Source organism: Lycium ferocissimum, chromosome 2 (assembly GCF_029784015.1).
Source record: "Lycium ferocissimum isolate CSIRO_LF1 chromosome 2, AGI_CSIRO_Lferr_CH_V1, whole genome shotgun sequence".
In the NCBI taxonomy this organism is placed as follows: Eukaryota; Viridiplantae; Streptophyta; class Magnoliopsida; order Solanales; family Solanaceae; genus Lycium; species Lycium ferocissimum.
In genome coordinates, this window is record NC_081343.1 from 29,884,416 (window position 1) to 29,911,501 (window position 27,086).

Here is a 27,086-nt window from a genome sequence, read left to right on the forward strand (position 1 = left end):
CTTTTTGCTTTTGTTGCTCTTTGTAACATTATGTAGAGGGGTTTTTTGGGGAAGTTCTGGTTCTTGAGGCTTTTGTGGTGGTTCTAGGTTAAGATCCATGACCAAATTAATGATAGGAGAACTTTTAGATTTTTCATTCTCTTTAGGTTCTTCAAAGAAGGTAACTGGTATATGCTCTTGTTGACTACTATACTGTCCAGTAATGGACTCCTGCACCATATCATTTCAAGAACTGGTCCTATCATTACTGGGGACATTAATTTGTCCCTTGTTATGATTAGACATAGCATCCTCATTGAGATGGTTCTGCTCCACCTGTTCTTCTCTACCTCGATCATTACCTTGAAACTGTTCACTACCTTGAAATTTGGGTTGTTCTTTCTCCTTAGCATCAGTAGAAGATTTCTTAACATTAGGCAACTGATCATTCCCATTAGAATCAGGATATTTTTCAGTTACCTGGACCTTGCCTTTGCCTTTATAGTGTCTTTTGTTTTTGGCCTTTGAATTCAGTTAAATGAATAGAGGCTTGAAAGCCACTTTAGATCTCTTTTTGGGAGGATTTTTCCTTTTGTTTTTCTTGTTGTTGAACCTTTCTCCCATGGTGGCAACATTGTTTGCTTCAGTATCAATTTTTTTCAACATTATGGGGCTCCTTGGATTGTATGGGGCTCCTTGGATTGTATACTATCAATTTTTTCAGGTTCCTTGTTATCCCCAGACTCAGCTTGAGTAAATTTTCCTCATTCCTCATTTTTGTTACTGCTTTCAGGTGAAGCAGCTTCCTTGTTTTTCTTGGCTTCCTCTTCAGCAGTTTTCTTTCTTTCTAGAGCCCTACAATCGACCAACATATGACCAAGTTTTCTACAGTGCTTGCAGTACTTGGGAATACCCTCATATTCCAACTTTTGCATAAAACCAGTTTGAGGAGCATTCTCATGAATCAACCCAATATAAACAGAATCCGGTCGAGGTTTTAGAAGGTCAATCTCCACCCTGACCTTAGCCATACTAGGTCTTGTTCTTCCCTTGGTGGCTTTGTCTATTTCAAGAGGAGTACCAACCAAACTAACTATTTGTTTGATATAATGCCAAGTGTGCATATGAAAGGGAAGTTTAGGTAGTAAAACCCAAACAGGAGCTATAGGTAAGTCTTCCTCCGGCTTAAAGTCAGGAGACCATTTTTGAAGCCACATTTGTTGTCCCTCAATTTCAATCACACGTCTATACCAGAACACGTTAAAATTAGATTCATTTGTAAAATCTATGAAAACATTGAAGTTGTCGTAAGCCCCAATAGTAGCCGTTCCTTTAACAGTGATTAACTCTTTGAATTTTGCTCTTAATAAATCAATTTGAGGTCTAGGTTTAAGGAACCTACCGACAATGGTGAATTTGCATTCAGTAGCCATGATGCGTAGTAGTCAGTTGCTCTGAAAAGAGTAGCCGAAACACCATTGTGTGTCGATTGAATGGCATGAACAGAATCTTGTTCTTGTCTCACTGGATTAGCAACAGAATTTGCCGTGTGTCGTATACTGGTAGCATAGGTGGTTCTCCTTTCAATTGGTTCCCTAGATGGGGACGCCGATGTGGAAGGTGGTATTTGCCCATCCCGACGTGCCGGAACGGCAAAGTCTGGTGGGTCCATTAGACCGGCACGTGTGATTGGTTTGCCCTAACGGTAACATAACTGCTGTTTTAGGAAGAGAGAGAACAGAGCCTTTTTTTTTTTTTTTTTTTTTTTTTACTTCTTAATCTTGATTCACGGCATGTTGCTGCAGTATCCTTTCACTTTGAATACTCATTTTGATGTTTTCTCATTTAAGTGAATGTACCTTTAAATTTACTTGTCAAACATCATGTGCTAATTATCCATTCAATTCGTCTTCTTTTGTTACAAACTATATAAAAAGTAAAGTTTTTACTAGAAGATAGCATAAATGAGGATACAATTTATTTTATTAAAACATAAATTATTCACATAGTATGGCGTCCTTATCGGGAATTTTAGGTGCTAAGAAAGAGGCAATCAAAGAGGAGGAGGGATAGAATTACTTATCTCTATACGCTTCTATTGGGCATGCAAACACAAGTCCTACATTGATCGTTGAAAAGAGAAAGAGAATACATATTTGGTGTAGGGATCACTACTAATTAAATATCTCTATTTTCTCACTGATTTTCCACTGAAAAATGTTAATGGCTATCTCTCACGGAATGTCGGTGGAAAAAACCTAAATAGTATTTTCACACAGAAAAATTAAAAAGTTTCCTAGCGTTTCAATGGAACATGTTTCCAACCATGCATTTTCCTAGTGAGCTGGTTTGGTGGGACTAAGGTGGGAATTTTATTGCTCAAATTTCCCACTCAATATCGGTGGGAAAAATCTTTATTTCTAGTAGTAGATAATTTTAATGGTGTAATTATTTCGGAAGAATAGTGCGAGTGTGGTCCAAAGCGGACAACATCATACCATATTAAGAGTATCTTTGGGCTAGTTTAACTCAATAACCTATTTAGTTTTAGAAACATGGATTTCAACGTCTTATTTTCTATATTTAGAAAATTTGGATCATTTCAAATTTTCGCACTCTTAAAATTTGCCTAAAGTTTGCTAGAGTTACAGGAACGAACTGATTGAATTGGTAAGTGATGTTGCTTGCTAGTCTGTTGTAGGAATGTATAGTGCTTAAAAATAAAGAACACACGATTTTACGTGGAAAACCACCTATAATCAAAGGTGTAAAACCCCCATACCACACCCGTGTGGGATTTAAATTAACTCTTCCACTAAAACAGAGCCAAATTCATAATACATTTAGTGCCAAATTCATAATACACTGTAATCCTGAAGCTAATTCTGGCTTTAAACAATGTTATTCCAGATCACAATTGAATGCTTCCACGATAAGCTCATAATTACAACTCGATAGTTGAGTAAGTTTCTCAAACGGTCACTCAAGTTTTCTCAAATGGCCACTCAAGTATGGAAATCACTTAATATAATCAGTCAACTTATTTTGATATCAATAAAGTCACTCAACTTATCTTATGAAGTCATACTCTAGCCGGAAATGCCACTTCCAATAAACCAAGAAAATGACCTGGCATGAATTTTTAAAATAAATATCTATACCAACCCCACCCTAATAGTGCAATGATTTTTCTATTGTGGCTTCCAATAGCTATTATATGATTCAAATCTCTGGACCTTTTCCATCAGAGCTCTTTTAGAAGCTTGAAACAACAGCGAGCATTAGGCATGACTTTGATATGGGCAACACTAGTGGATGTTCTTATTGTATATGCCTTGTATGAGCTGCTAAACAATATCCAGAAGAGGAAAAGAGCTATAATTGGAAAGTAAAAACAAGATGATAAGGTTTTGAAATCTAAAAACTTGAAATTGAAAGTTGTCCCTTCGTTCATTAAGTTTAAGACAAGACAATCAGCAATTAGTCCCCAAGCTTGACAATGTACCCACTGTAAGGATTCCAGTCAATTTGAGATGCATAATTTTCAATTAGAACTTCGTATAAAATTGACTAAGGGGATGAATTTCTGACCATTCTGCCACTTTTTAAATGTTTTATAAAAGATTATCTTATTTACAAAAGAACAAAATGAACAAAGCCCAATCAAAATGAATACTCCATACCTTTCAATGTTTATTGCACACGTCGATTTCATCTAATAATGCATCAGAAATTAGTTTTGACTTTTTAATTTCTTTCCCTTTCTATTTGATTTTTTCTATATACGTTGGTTGCCATCATATTATTCAGTTAGTCTTTACCCTTCTAAAACATTTGTATACTATTCCATTAGAGGTTAGAAGTTAGCGAAGTCATATTAACCATGGCTTTAATATTTACAACACTAGTAGTAGCTTCTATTGTGTATGCCTTGTATGAGCTGCTAAACAATATCCAGAAGAGGAAAAGGTATCCTCCAGGTCCAAAAGGTCTTCCCATTTTAGGACATCTTCACTTGTTAGGTAAAAATCCACACCAAGATTTCCTAAAACTAGCCAAGAAACATGGTCCGCTTATGTATGTGCAACTGGGACTAGTACCTACAATCGTTGTCTCGTCTGCAGATGCAGCGGAGAAGGTCCTCAAGACATATGATCATATATTTGCTAGTAGGCCTTACAACGAGGCAGCTCAGTATCTGGCATATGGCCAGAAGAATTTGATATTCGCAAAGTATGGACCCTATTGGCGCAACATGCGCAAAATATGCACCGTGCACCTTTTCAGTAACCAAAAGGTCAAGTCATTTCAATCCATGAGAAGGCAACAAGTTGAGCTTATGATCGAATCACTTAAAAAGGAAGCTCATGATAGCCTTGCTGTTGATCTTAGTGCAAAGATTGTGTCCTTGAATGCAGACTTGACTTGTTTGATGGTGTTTGGAAAGAAGTACATGGACGAAGATTTGGACAAGAGGAGATTCAAAGCTGTAGCTCAAGAGGTTGCGCATTTGGCTGCAACACCAAATCTTGGAGATTTTTTCGCCTTCCTTGGTGTAATTGATCTCCAGGGACTCACTCGTCGGCTCAAGGATCTTTCGAAGGTGTTAGATGAGTTTCTTGAGAAGATTATTGATGAGCATGTCCAGTCTTATGAACAGAAGCAATCCAAGGACTTTGTGGACACCATGTTGGACATTATGCAATCAGGAGATGAAGAATTTCAGTTTGACCATAGCCATATAAAAGCTATCCTCGTCGTACGTTATTTCATCTCATTTAAATACCTCTATTATTATACTCTCATCGTACGATTAGATCTGTTCGTGCTAATTTCCTTTTCTGTCACAGGACATGCTTGTTGCAGCAATGGACACTTCATCAACAGCTGTAGAATGGATACTGACAGAGCTTCTTAGGCAGCCTCATGTGATGAAGAAACTCCAGAAAGAGTTAGAAGAAGCAGTAGGCCTTTGAAAGAATGGTTGAAGAATCAGACTTAAATAACTTGAAGTACTTAGATATGGTTGTAAAGGAAGGCATGAGGCTGCACTCCATAGTGCCACTAGCGGCTCACGAGGCCATGGAAGATTGTTTAGTCGATAATTTCCACATAAAAAAGGGATCCCAGATCATGGTAAACTATTATGCTATTCAGAGAGATCCAAATATTTGGCCTGAGCCTGACAAGTTTTTGCCCGAGAGGTTTATTGGGAGCAGTATCGACGTTCGTGGACGTGACTTTCAACTTTTACCATTTGGCTCTGGCAGAAGAAGCTGCCCTGGAATGCAGTTGGGAATTGTTCTTGTCCGCCTTTTGGTGGCACAACTGGTGCATTGCTTTGATTGGGAGCTTCCAAATGGTATGCAGCCTTGTGATTTGGACATTGATGAGCACTTTGGGTTAGCGACAAGCAAAGAAAACCATTTAATGGCTATTCCTACTTATAGACTAAGCGATGCTTAATCTCAAATGGCACATACAGTATGGTGCAATAATCAATTAAAGGAAGATCTGTTCACAAAAATAGTACTCCAAAGCCGAAAAATAAAGATTATATACATATATGGTGGAGTTGGCTGAAATTTTTGTCCTTAATAAAATATAGACCAGTGCAATGAAAACCATGTATTTTCTGGTTTATTGGTTATGTAATCTCTCAGAGTACTGACAAAGTGGCAACTGGATATTGAGCTCAGAAATTTGAAATCATCATCTGGTTCAACTTTACTAACTAGAATTCATTCATAGCATATCATATTATATTTTATATCTATATATTATTAAAAAGAGGATAGTTTGCCATAGGATTTGACAAGTGGCAGTGTAGGATAATGACACGTGGTAGTTTTAGGACAAAAAATAGTTATTAGTTAATAATTAGGTATTAGTTGTTTTTTTAAATTTAAACTATTTATAATTTTTAAAAATATAAAATTAGATTAAAAGGGACGTGCTCCAAAATATTAGAGCCAAGCAAACCCACAATCATCTTATCGTGGGGTAGAACACGTTCTATGTTGCTGTTGTTGTTTGTTTTTTTTTTTTTTTTTTTTTTTTTCAAATACATGTTGCTATTGTGTATTTCTTTCTTATTTGGTTACTTGGAAACAAATTGTTTTATAGTAGCATGTTTTTTCCTTTCTTTACAATGTACGTTAGTATTATCCACAATTTTGTATAATTTGAATGTAAATTAAAAAAAAAAAAAAATTAATTGGTAACTAAACTCTCAATCGTGTCCTAAATTTAAGGTTCTTTTACTTTCTTTTTTTTAATTGAATTTGAATTTGAATTAATCTACTCATATCTAATTGATATTTTTGAATTTGAAACTGATTATTGTAACTTCTCCACACGGTTTTACTCCTTAAAACTGATTATAACTTCTATTTATAACTTTTTGTATTTTGTGGCTACCTTATGAGAACATATTGGTGAACCACTCTTAATCTTTTTGCTGCCCGGATGAGCATCATAACATTCCTACTTTGTTTTTTTCTTTCGTTTATCAAGGATTAAAGGAATGGAATAGGCAGTAATCATTGTGGTAGTAAAATTAGATGCTTATGTTCTTTGATCTCATGCACGAAGTTGTGGGGGACTGCAAAGGATTGCTAATGTCTAATTACACGTGAGATTGTGGTGAGCATGTCCCTTTATATGTTTTGGTAATAGATGTGTAGAGTCGTATTATTACTTTTTCATTTTGTTTCTTTATCTATCTTATTTTCAAAACAATGTCATTTTTTGTATAGAGAATGTTGACCCATGTATTGCAAAGGGAATGGAATCGAAAAAGAGAAAAGAGTTCATTGACTTCTATGTGATATAACGAATAGTTAGCTTCAATATATGTATATGTATAATGTTAAATTTTTACAAATATTCTACATGCTTACCTTTTTGAAAATGTTCACGAACATTTGCTCAGTCAAAAAAAAAAGAAGAAAAAAAGAGGTGTTTTCTAAATGATGATGTCAATGAAATGACAAAACAAGAGAATGTGATGAGCCAAACATGTCAATTAATAGAACTGTATGTCAGGGAATAATACAAAAGAATTCAGATAAATCAGGATTGAGTATAATTAGATGTTTGGAATGCATACACCTGATGGAGATAAAACAAAGGGACAACCTCTTCCACATAATTCAAAGTCCCTTCCGCTACGAGATTTGAGAATGTTAGTCCTTTTTTTTTTTTTTTTTTTTTTTTTTGTGTTCTATTTCTAAATTTGTACCAAATTAGTATATAAATTTATCCGGAAGGTGTAGATTTAAGTTTATTTGAAAATCTTAATTCGTTAATGGCAAATTTTGGAAATTCTTTGTCCATAGATAATAAACAGAAGAAGGGTAAATGCATATAAATGAAAGAGGTTACAGATACAAGTCGTTTTAGTATGCAATATGAAAATTTGAGTTTTAAATAGTGCTATGCCACAGAATCATTCGAATTATTTTGGTGAGTTGCGCAACTAAATTTAGAACTGTGAATAAAATATTTCTTTTGCTTCTAGCTTGAGTTATTAATTAAGCTTTTTATGATAAAAAAATTAATCACAACTATCCAAAGTCAAGATATACTGCCTGATTTAAATTGTGCTCCAGGTGATGATGGTAAAGCTTGAATTGTTTTACATTTTCACCATCCAAACTTGACCACATTATCATGAAGACACCGGTTGATATTATATCATTTTCTACCACGAGTCATTAAAAAATATCTTATTTGAATTGTAAGCTGATGTTCATTTGTATTTAAAATTATCTATATTTTTCTAAAAGATCTAGATTATAAGTTTATATGATCTTAATTTTAATGGCAGATTTTGAAAGTTGTTCTTCTACAAATACAAATTAAACCAGAAGAAGGGTAAAGACATTTTGGTGAATGAGATTATGGATTCAAGTCTTTTCAATATGCAATATGGAAATTTGGGTTTCAATCCTGCTATGCCACAACATCATTCAAGTTGTTTTCGTGAGTTGCTTAAATCTTTCTGAATAAGAATTCGTAACTAATTTTAATTATTGGGAAATTAATTATTTTTTGGCTACTACTTCAAGTTATTTACTATGTATTTTGTTCTTCATAGTCATATAAGCATACATATCATAGGTAAGCCAGGGATGGTTTTGGATATGCAATCTGCGAATTAAAGATATTTATTGTGCAATCTGTGGAAGCCATGTACTTATAATTGCTTTCCTTTAACATGTTGATACTTCGGCATACCTACTTGAGAAGGAAACCTGATTTTATAGATCCGAATACAGATTATACAGTGGCTCTTCTATTTATTTGTGACCTTTAAGGAGCTATATGAGGTGATAATCTCACGTATGGTTCTTGACTTATTTCTTTTATAACATCAACATATAGCTTTGCAGTATGTGGGCTTTTAAAAGTTTTATGTTGTTAAACATAGTCATGTTTTTTCCAATCCATCTGCCTAGAAAATGTTACAATGGTTGTATATTGAAGTTGCTCAACTCTTTGCTTGGATTAAGTCACTCACCGTCCATCTTATTGTTGATAGCCTTGCTGGAAAAAAATTCTTCACTGATTGATCAAAATGTTGACAAAAGAATCACTACCATGTACCATAAATTATTGTTGGTCTTCAACAATAATTTAAGATGTTTATATTTGCTTAGCTACATAGCCGTTCGGATTGAATTAATCAAGTGTTACTAGCTTATCCATTAGTTTAATGTAAACACTAGCGCGAGTAAGCTTTTACCATCTTTGATTTTATAATTTTATTTGTTATATATTGCATAGAAAGAAAAATTTACTCATTCGATGTGCTCAAATAAATATCGACCGCACATATTAGAGTATCTTTCCACGGGCTAAGTGGCTAACTATTGACGACATATATGACACTTTTAAAGAGGAAATAGCCTACAAAAGAGAGATCGGATGCTCTTTCCCTACATTCACTAGCTTTGTACATAAAGGAATATATATCTTGGTGTTTGGTTATGATATATATATTTTTCTAAATCTTCGACTTTATGATGGAATAATTACTGTCTTTTGTTGCTGTTTTTGCATTGAAACTATACACTTTTAAGCGATGGGAACTTAGGCCTACCATATCGTATTGCTCTGCTAAATAGTACTCTTAAAGAGGGCAAAATAGATGGAGCACCTGCAACAGGAAAATAAAGCCAAAGTTATGTTGATGAGATGGCAAAAAGATACCAAAAGTACACACATTGCAAAGTTTTGGAAAATAAAATGTTTAATCTTTTTATGTTTTAAAATCATTAAGTCGATCTTTTACTATATATGCTTGGTTAGGATGTTGAGGGCTTGATTTAGAATATATTTAGCTATATGGGTGGAGGTGATATGTGGGGAAGATTAGATCTCGATGACTTCAATGATCGTTTTAGATATATTATGAAATATTCGAAGTTGTTACTGATTCTAAAGAAGTATATTTATATTTCGTGAAATGCCAAAAAAAAATTATTTTATTTCTAGCAATTATTTTTTTTTCACAAACAAGATGTTTTTCGTACTGTCTACATTTTTGGTGTAAAATAGTTTTCTATTTTTATATGTGAAAGTGTTTAAAACTAAATCATTTGAAATCTCCAATATTGAAAACACAAATTATTTCAAAATGTGTAGATGCGGAAACCTCCCCATGATGGGGGTAAATTAGGTAAAATTGAATTGTCTACATCACTAACACGATGCGGAAACCTCCCGATGATGGGGTAAATTAGGTAAAATTGAATTGTCTACATCACTAACACTTTTAAGATGTATTCAGACTTTTTGCGATTCAACTCTTTCATGTTATTACAATGTTGTGTTAATATAGTTTCTTAATATGTCAGCACTATTCAAGATGATCAGAACTTAAACGACAAGATTGTTAATTTAATTATCTCTCTCAACTCCTTTTTTTTTTAAACAATCTGCGCATCGCGCGGGTACGTATACTAGTTCTATAAAAACAGAGAAAAACAAAAGCAAATCAACTTCTCTAATTCTGGATAAATTAACAAAACTTCAATTTTTTTTTTTTTTCAAAAAAAAGAGCAATGAACAAAGCATTCTTGTGTTTTGTCCTAAGTAAAAGATGTGGAACACGGGACCCAAAGCAGAAACACCAAATTGCAATATGGGTTTTGTATCATGGAGCATATTCTACAAAATTGAGTAAAACCAGAGCAATTAACCCTCTAATTCTGAAAAAATTAACAAAACTTCATTCTTCAAGAAAAAAAGAACAATGAACTGTGAATTCTTGTGTTTTGTCCAAAGTAAAAGATGTGGAACTTAAAACCCAAATCAAAAACACAGAATGCAATATGGGTTTTATATTATGGAGCATAAGACTCCATTGAAGAAGTTTGTTCGAAGCTTGACCTCAAATTCCGGAACAGCAAAGTTGGAGTTTAAATTGAGTGGGTATTGTTTCTTGTTGGAAACATCTCAATTCTCAAGGAATCAAGAATCAATCATTTGGGTGTGTGTTTTTGTTTTTTTTTTTTTTTTTCCTCCATGAAAGAAGCTTAAGCTTGATGATGATGATGATGATGGTAGGTGGGTCGGAGCGGGTCAAAGGGAGGGTATTTTTTTTTTGAAATTGGGTAATTTAAGATGATTTGGGGGGTTTTCATCCAAATAGGGGTTTAAGTGTGAAGTTTGTAGACGGCAAGGGTATTTTTGTTCGCAATCGCTAATGGAGGATAAAGTTAGCTAATAAATTAAAATAGAAGGGTATATTTGACCCTTTTCCCTTTATTTAATATTGAATATACAAAAAAGTTCCACAAATTCTCTCTAAAGTCTCTTCTCCGAGCTCACACCTTCACTGTTCCATTGAGCCATGGTTCAGAGCTATTCGGACATTGATATAGTCTTAGACCTCGAGGACTGAAGATCTGTGTTTTTAATTCATTTCGAGATTCATACATTCAAGTTTGTTGAGGAACTTGGACAATGTCAGTTGATAATGAGCTACCAGAGAACCTAAGTCACAATCATCCTCTCTACTTACAATTGACAGACAATTTAGGGATTGTTTTTGACCTCTATGTAGCTGAGTGGATCCGAGAATTACTCTGTCTGGAACCGCGTGATGAGGATTGCAATCCTAGGGAAACACAACTTCTCGTTTCTTTTGTAAAAACAGAACAACAACATCATTCAACATAGTTCCCTTTAGCCAAGAACAAGCAAAAGATAAAAAGCAATGGCAAAATACTATGAAAAACATAATAAAGCTGACTGAAAATAAGTTCACACCTTTATTCTGCAGTTAGTTTCACAATGTACGACCTGAAGAGCTTCTTACAAATAAGATGCCAATCTTGTTAAACAACAAAGGTCTCGTTATACTCATTAAATACGGCAACCATCTACTCATATCGAACGAGTCCACGATAACTACTTGAGATGAAATGTAGTCTTTCTTGATAAGATTAAGCACTGAAGAATATGGGTCAAGTTTATGAATTTTGATCAATGAATGTTACAACATCCTTTTAATTATTCTTGTTAACATTGTTTGTCCATTTTTGGTGAGAAATTAAGAAGTGCAGTAATTTCAGTCAAAAGTATATATTTGAAGAAGGGCAAGGGATTTGGAGTTTTGGACTTTGATGCTAAACATTTTTTTCCCATATGGTAAGAGAGTTTTGTCCTATTACAAAATTGAGGAGATACTTCACCTCAAACATTAAGAGGGTAAAGTGAAATTTTTTATTGACAAGTTTATGTTATGCAAACATTTAAATACATATGTAAAAGAGAAAAACCTTTATTTGTAATATAATACCCCAAAACAATTATTGAGTACACCAAAGATGATATAAAGTGGAACATAAACCAACTCTAGCAGACACTATAGGTCGAAACTTTAAGTTTTTCTCAAGTAAAAATGACCTAGAAGCAGTAGCCAATTTCTGATTTTACCCTGCTTTTTATTTCTACAACGTCTCAATAAATTCAAGGATTATAAGGAGTGGCAATCAAAACAAGATCATCCTTTCTTGTTGCAGAAATTCCAGGTGACTCTATCATGTCCAAATTTTCATGACTTTGTCCATTAGGGAGTTTCCAATCGAAGTGATAAAGCAATTGAGCTAAAGGTTGTCCAACATTGGCTAAACCAAATAACATTCCTGGACAAATCCTTCTTCCTGCACCGAACGGAATAAATTGATGATGATTTCCAAGAAAGTCAATAGAACTATTCTCGAACCTCTCTGGCGAAAAGCTTTCAGGGTCATCCCAACTTTGAGGATCTCGTCCAATTGTCCATGCATTAACTATGACTCGAGTTTTGGAAGATATATTGTACCCATCAATGTTTGTAACCTCCATACATTCTCTAGGGACTAACAGAGGAATTGGAGGGTGCATCCTTAAAGTTTCTTTGATTACTAACTTCAAGTACTTTAACTCATCAAGATCAATTTGTTGAAAACCTTTCTTCTCCTTCAAGGCTTGTCTCACTTCAGCTTGTGCCTTTGCTATGACACTTGGTTTCTTCGTCATTTCAGATAATGCCCAGATTATAGTTGTCGAGGATGTTTCAGATCCAGCGGAGAACATGCCCTACATGATGAAGAAAATAGCATAAAACAGGTAATTAATATACAAAACATATACAATTGCCGGCTTTTAGTTTTCTGGCAGTCCAAAAAGGTAATTATCCCATAAAATAAGGGCTTTTTTCATTGGCCTATCGGATGAAATTAATTACGGGCGCTAGCCAAAATGTACAAAACATATACACTGATTATGTATATTAGTATATTTGTGTATATAATATGTATATATATACTTAATATACAAAACATATACATTTGTCGGCTATTAGTTTTCAGGGCGGTTATCCCATAAAATAACTACGAGTTTACGCTATAACGAATTCAGACTATAAATGTAATTGATCGTTTATAGCAAATTGTTAATCTATATTTAAAATTACCATATCAAGGTTGATCTAGAAAACTTACGACTAATATTGATTTGATATTGTCATCCGTTATAGGAATTTGAACTTCTCCACTTTCTCTAACTCTTAGCAAAACATCAATCAAATCCTCCCCACCAAATTCACCATTACCCTTTTTGCCATCTGCCTGATTCTGTTTGTGCTCAATCACTACGTTTTTCAAAATTTCATCAATCTTACGATGTGCCTTCACAAGTCTCGATTTCGAACCACCAACGTCATGTAGCATTTTCCACATAGGGAAAAAAATCAGCAACACTAAATCCACCTGCCAACAATATTGTTTCCCTCATGAAAATTATCAATTTTTCTTGGTCGCGACATATTTTTCCCAAAGCTGATCTACAAGTTACCAAACTCGTAAACCAAAAAATTTTGTCCGTAAGGTTGACTGGAATATCTGGCATCATTCGTATAGAAGAAACCATCTTTGATAGCTCATCTTGACGAATCAAGCTAAAAAATTTAACCATCTTAGCACTCAGGAGTTCGAGTATGCAAATTTTACGAATTTGTCTCCAGTATTCACCATAAGGAGAAAACGCTATGTCCGTACTACCGTAGTGGATGATATCGGCCACGACAAGTTTTGGCCACGTTGCAAAAATGAGGTCATGAGTTTTTAATACTTCCTTTGCCATTTGTGGAGATGAAATGATGACGGTAGAAATTTCCCCGAGTTGTAAGTGCATGAGCGGCCCATAGCGTTTTGCTAGATTTTTTAGGCCATGGTGAGGAAGTGGACCTGCCATTGCTGATACAAGAACGGATACGCGGAAACGAGAAATTAAGAAGATTAACAAAAGGAAAAGAAAAGATAGATAATTTGACACAACTTAAGATTTAATTTAGCAACCAAAGTTATATAAAACTAAGACCTCTAAATTATCATCAAAAGAAACACCAAATTCTTAAGTTGACCTCAAGGGAATCAAATCCCAAGCAACCAACCTTTCAACAACACAAGAATCAACAAGAGCCTACCAAAGGCCTCTCACAAGTTTCTCTCTCTAGAGATAACCCTAAAACACTCAAAATATTCATAATTCATCAAAAGCTCCCTAAATGAAATGAAAGACAAGCTATATATACAAGCTAAGTAAAGAAGACTAATAGGCAATTACAATGCTACCCTTAATGAAGTAAGGGCCTTGTTTGGCTAGTCTTCTTAGTGCGATCTTCATTCAAGGATTGGCCTTCAATGGCCAAACACGTCCCTCCTTGCATAGATGGCCCTCTAATCAACCTTGAATGCATGGCCTTCTTGCAATCATAACCCTCCTTGCGCAAGGTAGCCACTTGCACAAATAGCCCTTTGCGCAAATAGCCATCTTAGGCCTTGAATCACCCGAGCTTGCAATTGTAGCCACTTTTAAGAGGCAAGCCTTGGGCCTTGACTCTTGACTTCTTCTCCCATGCTATCTCCCATAGCTTGAAGACCCTCCAATGACTCCATTTAAATGCTCCCAAAGCTTCATCCTCTATGAATCCGCTTCCAACATAAATCCTTGGAGAAGTTTGAGTAGTTGAGTCATTTGTGCCATTTAGGATTGTATCATCCTCCCCTTCTTCAAAAAGGATTCGTCCTCGAATCCAAACCTAGAAAAACCCAAGGGAAGACATACGAAAACATACTCCTCAAGGATTGAGGGTTAGCACACAACGCAATAATCACATATTCATGCCAAGGATGAACAAACTTGTGGTACAACCACACATCTATGACAATTATGACTAACATTTGCACACATGAGGTATCAAGAAGTTGATTCCTCCAAGGTTCATGACATAAGGATAGAGTAATAAAACCAATGGATTCAAAATACGAAGTATGCAACTCAACATTGGTTCCATTTGACATGTAGCATAATGTCCAAACAAGAACACTCTCTTTTTTCAAACAAGGACTCCCCCAAGATAGTGTTCTCAAATCACACAACGTGTCACCCCGATCAAAGGGGATGAACATCCATCTAGTATGGTCAAGAACACAATCGGCTAGATCATAAGAGCCTTCTCCCACATAAGATGCACTCCCTATATGCTCAAGAATGTCATCATATGCAAACAAGTAATAAAGAAAGGTATCACGTAAAATAACTTCCTCATCAATATCACTCCCCAATGTAACCTCACCATATAGTTCAAGGACAAGATTATCCAAGGGGCTACTATGAAGTTGAACATGAAAGGAAGAATTTGCAATTTCTAGACAAGAATTACCTTCCTTTTGTAACACTTTCCTTCCCCACAAATGGATCATAATTCCTCAAAGGAAGATCTCCATCATGGGAAAGAGTGTCTTCATCCCATAGTGGGTTACATATCACATTATAGTCTCCAAAGGAAACTAAACGTTCAACATTACACCCCACTAGGTTCATCACTCGCAATAGTCATGTCATCCTCAAATAAAACATTATCCTTTACAAGAGAGTAATCCATGAACAATGAGGAGTCAAAGCATGTCATTTCACTCTCAAAAGAACCAATGTCATCTTTCAATGCATTTTTGCTCACATGACTATCTACATGACACACACCACCACTACAAATTGGCGTCTTGCCACATGACACTAAAGGACGATCAAGAGACTCATTTTGACATGAAACAAGCAAGGGTGAGATGTCACATTCTTTCAATTGACCAACTATATCAACATCATCACTAACTAGAGGTACATTAAACACATCATAAGGATCCTCAAGTAGTGAATTATCATTACAAGCAAGTTGATCAACACAAGTTTCAACAGTAGTTGGTAGTATGTCAATCTCGCAAGAATTACTAACATGATGATCACATGACATTATACTACCATTCAATTCGCAAGTGTCAACACTAGATGGACACAAATCAATCTTGCAAGAAGAATCAATTTTGTCATCTAAAGGATCAACTAGTGTTTGAGCACCTTCATTCGATAATGCACTATCATTCAAAGCACAAGTGTCAACACTAGGTGGACACAAATCGATCTTGCAAGAAGAATCAATTTTGTCATCTAAAGGATCAACTAGTGTGAGGACACTTTCAACAATGACATTACCAATACATGACAAAGAAGCATTAGGCTTAACGCAAGGTAAACTAACTTTCATACTTGACTTGGCATTAAAATCACACAAAGATGTAGGAGTATAAAGATAAGTGATCTTACCTTGATGTTCATGTAAGCTCCTTTGACCAATGGAAGGAATGGTTAGGGCCGCCGTCCTTACCTTCAAGCATGGGGTTCTCTCAAAAGAAGTACCCTTCAAAGATTCATTTCTTCTCACATGGGACTTGGGATATTGGCCTCTCAATATCCTTTTCATGTCCTCCCAAGTCTTGATTGGACTCTTCACTTGTCTCCCACAATATTTTACATACTCCCAATATTTGACAAGCCTTGAATCAAAAGTTTGAACGGCTAAGTCCATCTTCCTTTCTTGTGAATAGTGGTAGCTAGCGAAGATTTTACATACTCCCAAATAGCCATCTTCCGGCCTTGAATCACCCAAGCTTGCAATTGTAGCCACTTTAAGAGGCAAGCCTTGGGCCTTGGACTCTTGACTTCTTCTCCCATGCTATCTCCCATAGCTTGAAGGCCCTCCAATGACTTCATTTAAATGCTCCCAAAGCTACATCCTCCATGAATCCGCTTCCAACATAAATCCTTGGAGAAGTTTGAGTAGTTGAGTCATTTGTGCCATTTAGGATTGTATCAATTGCCAAATGATGTAGGCTTCCAATAAAAGGTAAGTTCCATGGACCAGGAGGCAAATTTAGCTTTTGTGTTTTCCATTTTTTGAATAGAAAAAAGATGCTGGAGAGAAAGAGCAAAAATGCAACTAAGTTAGAGGATTGAATCTCCATTTTAGTTATGTAGGAATTAAGAAGAAATTGATGGATGCACTATTAGTTTATCAGTTCTTGCTGCTATATATAGGGTTCATTAAATTCTAAAATGTAGGCCTAGCTATAACATTATGGGGCCTGGCGTGCCCCTTTTTGTTTAAAGTCTAACTTGTCATTCTACTTAGACTTCTCCAGCTTTGAACTTTACTAGAACCACTTAAAATATTTAGTAAGTAAAGGTTGAATTTAACTTTATTCTTCAGTATTAAAATATATTTTAGTATGTATAGAACTGTAAATTTTAAATATCAGGATTATGCTCCTCTCCGTTGTTGAACATCACTTTCGCTAATTATCTCAAGTGTCTTTTTGGATGTTTCAGATGGTCTATTTAAATTTCAAATGTTCGGACTAAGTTTGCCTTACACCACAAAAAGAAAAAGAAATAAAAAAAAGCAATCTTCAATAATTGAAGTTTTATTCATTGACGATTCTGCACTTGTGTAATTTCTTCAAAGTACTGCTAGCTAGTCATTCATAAAATTCCATATAACTTAGATAAATATTTTTCTGTATTCAGTGTTTACATCAAACTAAATTAATAATTTGATTTAATTTGAAGTGATAATACATCACATACATAGCATTCATTAGTTTGGATATAAACATCGTGTACATATAAATTTTACCAATAACCTGTCAATAGTCATGGATATGTGAGAGAAGTAAATTGCTTAGTTAAGGAAGCGGCTCTAGGTAAATTTTACCAATATTATACTCAAATAATGACTAAAACCAACATTTTTTTTGTCCTTTATTTGAGTATGTGTCGAGAAAATAGTTTTTTTTTTTTTTTTTTTTAATTTTTTTTTTTTTTTTAAAAACGTTCAACTTGAATTTAATCTGTTAGAGCTCAAATTTGTGGGATCATTGAAATTTTTACGAGGTACTAAAACTGTATTCAGCCTCCATATATTGAAAGGAGTTTTATTCAAGAATTGCACATAGCTGAAATTTCTTCAAAGAACCATCTCATGGCTGTACGAGATTATTCAATCATATTCTGGCAAACAACTGCTCCATCCGTCACATTTTATATGAGAGTGTTTGACTGTTCACGAAGTTTAATAATTATGTGAAGACTTTTAGAACTTGCATATGGTTTAAAATAAACATTGGATATTTGTCAGGTTGTAAATCATTTCATTAAGGGTAAAAGAGAAATTTTGAAGTTGAATTATTTCTAAATATACAAAGGTGTCATTTTTTTTTGAACGGACTAAAAACAAAGAGTGTCATATAAAATGAGACAGGGAGAATTTACTATCAGATTCATTGACTCAGAACCAACATTTGCTCTTCTCTCTGATTGAGACAGGCAAAAACAATCAAAATGTAAGGGAAAAAAAAGAAAAGGGACATAATCCTAAAGTAATTAACTAGTTATACTTTTCTTCTTACTCGTCTCTTTATAGTTCCAACGTGATAATTTTATGACATTTAGATATGTAACTAATTCTTCAAGATAAAAGATGCGAATTTTTCATACTAATTTCGTGTGATTACATGCTGCAAATCATAACTCCTTAAGATCCCCGGCCGGCTAATAATAGAAAAGGCACAATGACTAAAATAACAATCCGATGTATTGAGGTTTTTTTGTTGTTGGTTTAAATTGTCACATCAGCACCTTTTATATTTTAACCTATTTTTTAATCTAATGAAGATCCAATCCTACAAAATCCAAGATCCATCGCGTGATACATAAATATTTTAGAAAAAGATAAAACGTAAAAAATCTACGTGGATTTTATTATTAAAGTCCATGGAGCCAACATCTATGAGTTTTTTTTTTCTTTTTTCCTTTTCAAAAAGTGAAAGTTATATAACTTTGATGTAAAAAAAGAAGAAGATAGTTTAGTGACCACTTATGAAATTTACTCTAATTATACACGGGCTTAATAGTGGAAGCCATGAGCTTTTATTACCGACTGATACGCATTTGAAGAAGGTTGAAGCAGAATAGTTGTACCAACATCTGAAGGGTTTGTACCTGGTAGTTAAGTTAGTTACAATTTGAAAATTATAGCTGGTCATTTCAGATTTACAGTTTAGCCTTTAAGTATTGGTAACACTCCGTAAATCCGAGAGTGAATGTGTATAATGAGTGTTGATGTGGCATCTTAGCTATATGAATCCTTTCGGGATGAATTTGGGTGAAAGATAATCGTTTTGAAGTCAAATCAAATAGTGAAATTCGTAAGAGTTCTTAAATTCGTCTAAGTCTGCGGTAGTCCTGACTTATTCCCAGTTTTCGGGTAGTTACACTAGGAATATGAGAAAACTCAAAACATGAAAGTTGTAGTTCTTTGAAATAACTTTCCAACCACATATGGTGGACCTAAAATGTAGCTTCGTGCTAAGAGTTATGTCCATTTTACTGAATGTTGTAGGCTGTCAAAATACCCGCGTGACGCACGAAAAATCTATCTCTGAATATCAGAGACAGGCACGCTGGAGGTGCAACACGTGGCCATTACGAAACCCCATCACGTCTGATGGACATGTGACGCGTGGCCATTGTACGGGCCCGATTTTCTAGTTTCGAATTTTATAAGTTTAAAACCTCGTTTTAAATTTTCCCCACTTCATTTTGGATGACTTTTTGAGAGAAAAAAACCCTAAGGCTTCTCCAAAACATCTAAGGTAAGTCCTTGATCAATTCGTATGATTATTACCTCAATCTAATGAAGATTAACACGAGAAACCTCATTTATTCTTTAGATTGTGAGAATTTGATTCAAGAACGATTGAATAAAAGAATTGTTGAGGAGTTGTCCGGAGGTAGGCTTATGTAATTCTAGTATAGTTACGGGGATTTTTTTGGGTTCATATTTTGTCCTAAATACGATAGGATCCATGGGTGAATCGTATGAAAGCAAGAACACACAATTGGCTTAAAAACCCTAGTTTTCAAAAAGGGTGGGAATTCAAGAGAAAAGTGTAAAGTTCTAATCTTTCTCATCTAAATCAAACAGAGTGATTGTTGAACCTCGCAAAACCCGTTTGGTAGCAATATAGCGGCAACTAAGGTATGTCTCTTTTCGAACATAAATGGTTTTGTTTGCAAGGTTTGTGCGCGTGACGGACAAGCCCACATTAAACCCTATGTGCATTACTATATATATATATGTGTGTGTGTGTGTGTGTGTGTGTGATTTCCCCTATCAAGGGACGATTACTATTGAATTATAAAATATATATGTGTGTGTGTGTGTGTGTGTGTGTGTGTGTGATTTCCCCTATCAAGGGACGATTACTATTGAATTATAAAGCTTTGAACTTTGAACATGAATTACCCCTATAAGGGTTGCTTTAAACTTGAATTCGACGGTTTGGATATCTGAGGTGCTTTTCCCTATGAACGGGTATCGTTGCATTGAAATTGAATAATGATTTGAACTTGATTCTAAATCAGTCAATGATATTGGTATACTCTTATTAACTGGATGATGAACATAATCAATAATGAGTAATTCGGCTTCCATGCTATAATGACTAATTCGGCTTCCATGCTATGATTATTATTCGGCTATTATGCCATGATTCTATTATTTGTGTTTGCCCCATGTCACGACCCAAACTGATAGGGCCATGACGGGCACCCGGAGCTAACCCACCGGGCACCTCTTATCATACTTTCACAATCATATCTAGGTGAGCCACATGGCTTGCTAACAATCTCAACGCATCAATAATGCCATTTCCATTGGCTAAGGCACTTTTCATCTCAACATCAATGAATATGCCCATATACATATATACAAGCCAACGAGGCTGACAAAATGATATACAAAATATAAGCTGACAAGACTAAGAGACATCTCACTGTACACAACCGTCTACGAGCCTCTAGAAGATGCTTCAATCATATAGATGGGACAGGGCCCCGCCATGCCCATATGTATATACACAAAAGAATAGTACCAACAGCTGCAGCTCCGGATCAAATGGGGCTCCTCTAAGCAATCTCTGAATAAGCAGCCTAAGGATCATGTCTATCTTCCTGTCCACCTGCAGGCATGACGCAGCGTGCACAAATAAAAGGACGTCAGTACAAATAATGTACTGAGTATGTAAAGCATAATCAATAACATAATCTAAGCATGAGCGATAATATAAGAAAGAAGAGTCATGGGGTGATAGATCCATTTATACCTCTAGTGACGTTCATCCTATTCATTTACCTTTTTTCTAATGAGAACCTTCCATTATATACACTTATACATATAGTAGTATCATACCCGACCATAGAGGTTCGGTGTCTTACATACTCGACCATGACAAGGCTCGGTGTTATACATACCTGGCCCTACCAAGGCTCAGTGTCATCCGTACCCAACTACGGTGGAGCGCGCGATATAAATATCATACCCAGCCATATAAGCTCGGTGGTCTTAATAGTCATACTTACATATTTATATGTATATATATATATACATAGGAGTACATACATATCCTCAACATCATTATCATCATCATTGTTATTTTCATTATATCCTTCCTTAAAAGATCAACTATCATAGGATGAGACAAATAGTATCGTGAGAATATCAAGAATCATAAGCTTTGGTGATTCTAGGAATGAAGTCATCTTAGAAGACATTATGACATTCACATGAAGGTATACAATGATAGGATCATGCCTTAAGAAAGAACGGTTAGCCTTACATACCTCTTTGTCTTCTCAACTATCTAACGTTCATTGCCAAGGCTTCAGAAATCTACATTTAAAAGGATTCATACCATGGTTAATTCTTAAGGGCACTCTTGAATTCAAACTAGAGCAACTCATAAACTAATAAAAATTGGACAACATTTCCCCTATTTCATCAACTTCCACCATATCACAAAACAACTCCCAAACAACCATAATAACATCCACAATATCATAACCAAGTAGTCACATTCCATAGAGTCTCAAAATTCATTCTCATATTCAACTTACATCAACAACTTCACATCCACCCTTTGCACAATTTTATACAACACTTCCTTGTTATCATTAATACCCTTCTTAGCGAGATTATATCCATAGCATACTAAGAATCATGACTCAAGTTGGTTTACTACTCAAAAATATCATAAAATCTACATTTAGGCCTCATCTTCTACTTTCTCCTTTCACCCAAGTTATTCAACAACTAAGCATTCTTAATAAAATGGAATAAGCATGAAACTAACCTTTTATCTCATAAGAATGAGCTTTGGAGCAAGTTATCAACTTGTATGAAAACCCTAGCTTCAATACTCAAGTTATCCTTGAAGTCTACTAACCCTAGTGAGTCTTCCAACACATGAATACCTTGATTCTTCCTATTTGATCTTTGTTTTTTCTTGGGTTTTAGTGGAATATGCTTGGAGAGGGTTTTAGAGCTTTGGAGACTTGGAGAAAATATGGGAAATGAAATAATGAACAAGGGAGGCCATATATAACTAAAAAGAATTCTGGCCCGACCTGGATATACGACCAATTATACGGGCCGTATAAATTATATAGTCCGTACAATTGGACCATATAATCCAACCAGAGATCCACCCCAATCTGGAAATAATCTACGGACCATTATACGGGCCGTATAAATTATACGGTCCGTACAAATGGCCGTACAACCTGGAAATTCCCGAAACTCATTCTCGTCGACTCGTTTGACTTCCAATCTGTATGGAACCTTCTTAGCACTTACATAACACTTTATTAACCATCTAAGAGGCCCTATAGCAGCCCGTCAATGCATTACTAAATACGCATCAACGCAACTATTGTGAAACCTTGCCAAACACGTCTTGCATTTCACTTCCTTTGACCAGCCTAGTTCCATCGATTCATATAGCTTCAAAATATTATGGTATGCACCTAAGGCTATCAAATACTCTCCTTAATCTCATAAGAACTTCATGTTCATCGCAAGCTCGTGTTAGTCTACTCACAGTGCAAAAATTTCAAAAGTTTCGAGATGTAACACCCTAGCTACTCGAGAGGAAGGATAGTAACTATGGATCCTAGTGGGGTTAGCCTAGCTATTCGGGAGGAAGAGTGGCCATCTAGGGTTCATAGGTGTGGTCTTTGCCTAGCTATTCGGGTGGAAGGGTAGCCATTGTGGGTTGGTTGCCCTGATGTGGTGCTTCTATGCAGTTTAGAGAACCTTAAATGTCCATCCCTTCATTATATTGATTTGGACCTATATTGGCATGTGTTATACTTTGGTTTCCTGTAAGTGGCTTGTTGATGATCTTGAGTTCATGATCGAAAACTTAAATGTGATAAACAACATAATGAGCTAAAGTTGACTTATTTCTTCTTTAGTGGTTTCCATTAATGGTTTTACTAAGTTTGCAGATATATTCTATATCTGGATTTCGGACTGCTTTTATTGACACTGTTTTACCGATCCTTATTATAGTATTTTGTTATATTAACAATTGTCCTAGAGACACTCACTCAAAATGTTGAGTATTTAGGCATAGCATTATTGTTTTTTTATGGTGTGTCAGGTAACGTTGAGGAGCAAGTTCATGATATGAGTGCGGACTAGGAGAGCTTACTACTTTCAGACTTATTGGTGAGCCCACACCCTTGTTCGTGGGACACCCCTATCTTAGTTATTGATTTTAGTTTTCGGGTTGCGTCCTGAAGTTAGACTATTCTTTATTTATCATCTTAGAGGCTCCATATATAGACGTTAATATTGTGGGTAGTTGTAGAAGTCATTGTTTGACTCATTGGGTGTTGCTATGTTTTTATGACGACACATTTGTATTAGACTTTCACTGATTTTATTTCATAATGGTGACCATGATCTATTAGCTATTTATAGCTTGTTGGAATAAATAATGAAATATTATTAAAAAGAAACTTGAGGATTATTGATTCATAAGGTGCTTCCGGTGTTGTTCATAGTATCGGATGCCTGTTATGTTCAGGGTCGGGTTTGGGGTGTGACAGTATTACTTTAATAGTTTCTTATATTACCTGAAGGCCCTCTTAAGTTGTACTAGACCGCAAATATGACATATGAGTTAGTTATGCTATTTTGGAATTTAGTGATCTAGGAAGAATATAGTACTGTACTGTGCGATTGCTTTTTCATCAATGAGAATTATCTATTAGTTGTAGCCCTAGTTTTTCTTTGTTTGCCAGCTTTAATTTGTTCCTTTTGTTCTCTCAATTTATCTTATCGCATCAGTGGTACCAGAGCACTATCTTGACTCTGTGGTATCTATAAGTTCTAATTCAATAAAACTGGTTCCTATGTTGCAAAAAAAATCCAATGATATGGGGAGTTTTAACAATAGACAAGATCTAATAGAGGAAAGGCAAGAACAAGCTCTACACAACCATGGACAAGTACTGCTTGAGCTGAAGAAGGCCATTAATGGAGAAAGAAGGTTTGAAAGAGATAAAAAAAACTTAGCAATTTCAGAAGGGGTCTCTATTCTCCTTTAGATACACCATTGAGTCTGGAGGGGGGAGGGGGGGGGGGAGTGTCACGACCCGACTCGTGGGCCATAACGAGTACCCGGAGCTGACTACCGAGCACCACTTATCATGCTAACTACCTGGACATATCTCACTCTCAACACAACTATTCATGAACCAACCTCCAAATACTTCCCAAAACATATATATAAGCATAGGCCCATAAGGCTACAAAAATGATGTACAAAATACAATGAAGAGATCACATGACATCTACCACCCACATATAGGAATCTACGAGCCTCTAACTGGAGTACTAGAATCGTAAGGACGGGACAGGACCCCGCTATGCCCCAATATGTACACAAAAGAATATACCAAGAAGTGGCGACTCCGGAGTAGTGGAGTGCTCCTGTAAGTCTGCTAAAGGGCTCCTAGGTGTCCGCACTGTCTCCTTATCTAACTGTGGGCATGAACACAGCGTCCATAAAAGAAAAGGACGTCAGTACGAACAATGTACTGAGTATGTAAGGCATATATGATAACATAATAAGGAAACATAGAAAGCATAAGAAGAAAGGATAATTGTAACTGCTTGCCTCTTGAGGCGGAATCATGCATGCTCGTCTCACACATACATACATAAACTGTCTGAGTAGAGTATCATTACTAGCTCGCATTCGGGTATCCCGCGTCCGGGATAGTCATCTCACACCGCCCACTAGTGATACTGCCCGTACCATGTAGACACGGTGTAATAAGCCGCCCACTACGCCCATCGTAGTGGTGCTGCCCGGCCGTATAGGCACGATGTAGTCATCATCATGTACTTAACATAAAGCATGCACAAGAGCTCAAGTAAAAGCTGTAACCTTATCGGACTAACGTAAGGTCGGTGATCTCCGATTATGTTATGGAATAATCATGATCGTCATGTCTCATCTTAAAGGAATTAGCATCATAAGGTGAGACTACCAACAATGAATATCATCAAAGAACCATGCAAAGATCATTAACATCATAATAGCATCATATCATAAGCTTTAAAATCTCTGGACATAGATTCATCATTATGACTATCATATTCATAACACATCTCTTATTGTTATCTCATGAGAAGCTCTTAGTAATCGTAGATTTGTAATTTTTGGAATACAAGAAAGTCATGGAAAGATAGAGGAAGTCATGTTATAGGAATCATGCCTTAGAAAAGAAGGGATAGCCTTACATACCTTTATGCCTCTTTAGCCTTGTCGACTAAACGCTTCCCTCCAAATTCACTATTCTACATTCAAGAGAATTCGCACCAAGATTAGATAACTGGGAACATACTTGAAACTAAGCTAAGGCGACTAATGGCTTAACGAAAATTGGGCAGCACTTCCTTTGTTTCTACAACTTCCTCCATATAATATAACAACTCTCAAACATCAATAACAACATTCATAATATCATAATTAATAACTTCTTCAAGTTCAACATTATCCAATTCTCACAATTCCTTACCAAAATGATTCATGACCATAACTATGGCATAACACTGTATTCGTTCTCCTATAATACTTCTTTAACGTCATTTGTATCGTTACAACAATATTTCACTCATATCATATCAAGAATCATAATTCATGTCAACCTACTATTCAAGAATACCATTGTTTCCACATTTGAGCTCCATATTCCACTTTCTTCCCCAACCTAAGTCATTCAACCACTCAATACTCTTAATAGCATGGAATGAACATAAAACTCACCTTTGATTAGGTAGGAATGAGCCTTGGATGAAAATACTTCACTTGGAGAAAACTCTAACATCAACTCCAAAGGAATTTCTAGCTTCCATTAGCCCTAGCTAGCATCCTTGCACTTGTTTCCACAAATTTTTGGTGTTTGATCTTTAATGTTGGTATGGTGTATAGAATAGTCTAGAGGCTTCAAGAAGTGTGGGGAAAGTGAGAAATGAAAAATAAGAACTTGGGGCTTATATTTATAGTTGCAAAAATATGACCCGTAATGATTTTATACGGACACTTATACGGTCCGTATAAGTGACCGTATAAGTCCATCAGAGGCTGATCCATTCTATGCCTATTATACAGACCACTATACGGATCGTATAAAGTTATACGGACCGTATAGTTGGTCGTATAACTCACCCTTTTCCGAAAAAGTTCTCGTCGATTTGTTTGATCTCCAATCCTTATGGAACCTTCTTAACACTTGTTTAACACTTTATTAACAATCTAAGGAGCCTTATAACTTCCCCTTAAGACATTACTAAATAGCTCTTAACTCAAAAGTTTGCGAAACCTTTCCCAAACGCAACTTATATTTCACTTCTCCTCGATGAACTTAGTCTCGCCAATTCATAAAACTCCAAATTCTTATCGCATACACTTTAGAATTACTAAATACCCTTCTCATGGTCATAAGAGCTCCATGTTCACCTTGTGCTTACATTAGTCTACTCACAGTACGACAATCCAAATTTTCAGAGGTTAACAGGGAGGGGGGTGTTATGCTCCACCATCTTTCAGTGTTGGGTTTGGATCTAGTTCAGGTATGACTCGACCACCAGATGTATCTGGAATAAGTTCTTCTCAAATCATTGCTAGTGCACCATTACAAGGTCATTCTTATCCTTCTCAGTACTTACAAGAATTTTCTCATCTAAACAACTCAAATCCATCCTAATTGTCATGACCCCAATCGGAGGGCGTGATTGGCACCCGACCCTACCTGTCGAGCATCGCTAATCATGCTTTCATATCATAATCATAAACAAGAGT

The 27,086-nt window shown here is 35.6% G+C and overlaps 2 pseudogenes; one reads left to right on the forward strand and one right to left on the reverse strand.

Annotated features, from left to right (window-relative positions):
* The first annotated feature begins 3,847 nt into the window (after nt 1-3,847).
* Nucleotides 3,848-5,697, forward strand: LOC132034662 (cytochrome P450 71AU50-like; annotated as a pseudogene).
* Nucleotides 5,698-11,753: 6,056 nt separating this feature from the next.
* Nucleotides 11,754-16,862, reverse strand: LOC132034669 (premnaspirodiene oxygenase-like; annotated as a pseudogene).
* Nucleotides 16,863-27,086: the final 10,224 nt, after the last annotated feature.